Genomic DNA, 4028 nt, shown 5'->3' on the forward strand with positions numbered 1-4028 from the left:
CTGGGCCGAACCATCTGTACAGCAGCATCTACTCCCCTCCACAGCCTCGGATTGGGAATGTGGTGTAATGGTGGCGCCTGCTGGCCGTTGTGTTCAAATACCTCCTCTAAGGTGCTGCTCGTTTGTACTCGCTGTTTTTTACTTGCATCATGAGAAGACGGGGGGGAAAAAAATAAACAGTCATTCAAAAATAATTCTATTTGATTAGCACATGTTACACTTGACTGAAAGTTGGAGAGCTGCTATAGATACTGGCTCATACATTAACTGAACATTAATTTAAGGGAACCCCAGAGGGTCCATGAAGAAATCCCCAGGGAGACAAGGACAGCGCATTAACACAATAAAGTTGTTTTCAGGGCATTCTTACTGTCTAAAGCTCTGTGTGTCTACACATGGCCTACTTTGGGTATGGTGTTAATTTGTTTTTCCACCATATCTAACACAAAAGAAGTTCCAGTTAATTTGACTGAATAAACATCAGTACAGTTCAAGTTTATTTCCCTACTTTATGTAGTAAGTACACTAACATCAATGTACTAGTGGAATACTTGCAAGTTTACTACTTCAATACTCCCTGGGACTTAACTGGCCTATTAGAAAACTGAATCAAACCCACTGCAGAGGAGTTACCAGGTGAGCTATCAATGCACCCCATACATCTAAGCTGTATCTTGTGCTCCACCTATACTAATGATATGAATATTCTTATTGTTATGTGTTGTTTCATATGAGTTTGCTTTAATACATTAGGGCACCTAGTGTTTTTTTGTTTTGTTTTGTTTTGTTTTTTTTAAATCTTTGTATCAATAACATGTTAACATGACAGTACAATATTGCAGACCTCAGTTTCTGCAATGCCCTGTTGGAATTATGTTGACAAACTCGGCTTCAGTGGATGATTCCCTATTCTGGGACAATGACTCACTTAATCTTCTCCAGCTGAACACCAATAAGTGAAGGCAACAGAAAGATTAAGACCATTTTAGAACTGTTACGATCTGTGGAAGAGAAGTGATTGGATTTATCATAACAGGATATGAAGTAGGAAGTAAATCCTGCTGCAATTTGAATTAAGACCTTGGCAGTTTCGCTAAGTCAATATCAAAATGAGTCATGTGGAAAGTATTGCATCACTCAGTCAAAGGCAAACAGAAAAAAAGTGTTGGATAGCAAATGGATTTTGATGATAACAATGAGGAGGACGTGACAAAATAAAAATGCTTTAAAACCATAAGTGAAAATGTGGTGGTGTAATTTAAACATGATGGTGGTGATAATTTGATGATGGTGCCGTGATCAATAGCATTGATGCACCCATGGCTGATGATATTGGCACAGCATTTAATGTTGGTGGTGAAGCATTCTCATCAGCTGGCCGCGAGAGCAACAGGTCTTTAACGGCATCCACCTCCTCCGCATGCCTTAACACAGAGGCTGAGAGGGAGCGGCTCCTCTTGCTATGGCCTCAAAAAAACAGCAACAACAAAAATGCAGAGGCTCAGGAGGTGCACACCAGACAGCACGAGGAAGCTGCACTACTTAAGCTGCAAAGTCAAACTGCTGCTCACACGGCAAAAGTTACTGTGCTTAACTGTTGATATCAATACCGGCAAGTCTCAGGGATGTCAGCAAACATACCGTGCCACTGATCAAACACAGGAACCTGCCGCTTAATTTGTGCAGGAAACCAACCAGAGTATGGGTGACTCAGAGGATGTCAAGGATTCACAAGTTTTTTTTTTCCTTGTTTCTGCGGGTCTGCTGGAATGCCATGGAGGATGTTTGCCACATGTCACGGATAAATATGCGATCCAACGTCAGTGTTTCCCCAAGGATTAAGTGGTAGCAGTGGACGTATCACATGGGTGCACATATATTTTTAGTATGTTCACATTGCTGTGTCTCTGCCATCATTAGAAGGGCTTAGAGACCTAAGTATGAATTAGATTTGTGCACTGTGATGAGCATTGCTTACATATAAGAGTTTTCGAGATGTAGGAAAATGCTATTTTACGGAACACAATCTTGACAAATAAGAATTTTATAATTATTAACAATTATTCAACAAATATTATACAGTAACTATAGTAGCATATACAGTAACTTTACGTCACACGAATACTCAACACTGTGCCTCCCACCCATGTATCTTCAAGATCCCTCCTCTCTAATCATTCACACCTCTGGCCCTCTCGGACTTTCTACGGCCTTCCCTCCATCTCACCTACTTTTTTAAGCTCCCTATCCTACCTTGCCCTCGCCCACAAACCCTCAAGGTTCCATGTGGGTCCATAAACAGAGCTTTAGCAGCGGCACGTCTTGCATCCTAACCAAGAGCATTTGATCTTTTGAGGGCTCTGACAGAAAAGCTGCCATGCTCTCTCCCTCTGAAGGGGACTGTCGTGTTGGGGGCTCATTGATGCCTAAATGCACACAAGCCGCGAGGTGTTCCCCCTATAAGTGATTTCTCAGGACAGCTTTAACCTGTAAATACAAAAAATATGGGGTTATCCGGGTTAATCTTCGCAGAGTCACCAGGTTCATCAGCCTGTCTGTCTCAGAAGAGTCATCAGCCACCACCACCAGTGTCTAGACTCCATTATCACTTGTCATCTGCTGTAATATATCACATATCATGTGCTGTAATAAACGTTTTCTTTGCTTCATTCACCAGTCTCTCCTGATTGAAATAATGTTGGAGGCATCCTACACATCCTATGCAATTTATTAACATGCAGTGTCCACACAGAAGCACACATGTCTGTGTGGTTATTGTAGAGAAGCTCTGTTGTTAGTTGGGCAAGATGTTACAAGGTAACCTTCATATGGTATGCATGCATAATGTTGTACGCAGCTTGCTACATGTTAAGTTTATTCGATAAATGTTGGAAATCTGCAGTAACATTTCAGTATATACAATGTTCTGTTGTTGCTAAAGAGCTAAACATCTCTGAGTGGCACTTTCTCAGATTGAAAGAGGCTGGAACTTGCGTTGACGCTCATGGACGGAAAACCTTTTCTTCATCCATTTCTGCTCATGGAGATTTGTTTCTGCTTGCCATCCAACAGTGTCACTCCTGCATCGCATTCTGATTTCTCAAACTAAGAGTCGGGGCGAGGGTCCATAATAACAGGAAGGGTTTGCTGATTGCGCCTCAGAAAAAAAGTTACTTCAGTAGCATTAATGCGTTACAATCATGTTATTATCATGTTATTCACTTCCCCACCCCGGAAAAAGGTATATGCACTTGAATGTTCTCACCCTTAGCACTTACATAATAGCACTTTTGTACTTAAGGTATCCTTGATCAATAGCAGCTACTATGCTCAGACGAGGGGCTGAAAATTGTTTTCTTTTTATTGATGGTGATATGTTGTGCTTTCTTTCTTGTGACAAATGTACTGACTGTATTTCGCTGTGGACAAAGCGTCTGCTAAATGCCCTAAATGTAAATGTAATGTGTTTTATTCCGTTAACATTGACAGCCCTAATACAAAGAGTAACCCATCAAAGGGATATTAATCAATGCAGAACATTACAAACTGCTCTATTATGCACAATTTTCCTGCAGGAGACTGGGTAAAATCATGAAGGCCAGCTCCATCCATTCACTGCCACACCTTTTAATTATATGTTAATCGTGTACAATATTAGTTATAAGGTTTAATATACAGTTCATATGTATATACAAGTCTCTTCTATTTCTTACCTTTTAATTATAGTATTTATGTTTTCAATTTATGTTTGTGGGACAATAAAGGAATACTGATTCTGATTCTGACTTCTGACTTCAAGGTCAATCAATTCAGTAAAACCTTGTTGTAAAATGTATTCATTTCCTTTTTAAATTGAAGTTTTTTGTGTAGAGCCATCCATGGTAACACATAGGACTTGCAAGAGAAGTTTTTGTGTAACTCTGCTCTGTTTTTTCACTTTTCTGAAACCTGCCTTTTTTTTTCAGCACAGAGTCTGCCATCTGTGGCACCAACTTGGGTGATCGTGGTAATAAACGACATAAGAAGGC

Source organism: Acanthopagrus latus, chromosome 20 (genome assembly GCF_904848185.1).
Source record: "Acanthopagrus latus isolate v.2019 chromosome 20, fAcaLat1.1, whole genome shotgun sequence".
In the NCBI taxonomy this organism is placed as follows: domain Eukaryota; kingdom Metazoa; phylum Chordata; class Actinopteri; order Spariformes; family Sparidae; genus Acanthopagrus; species Acanthopagrus latus.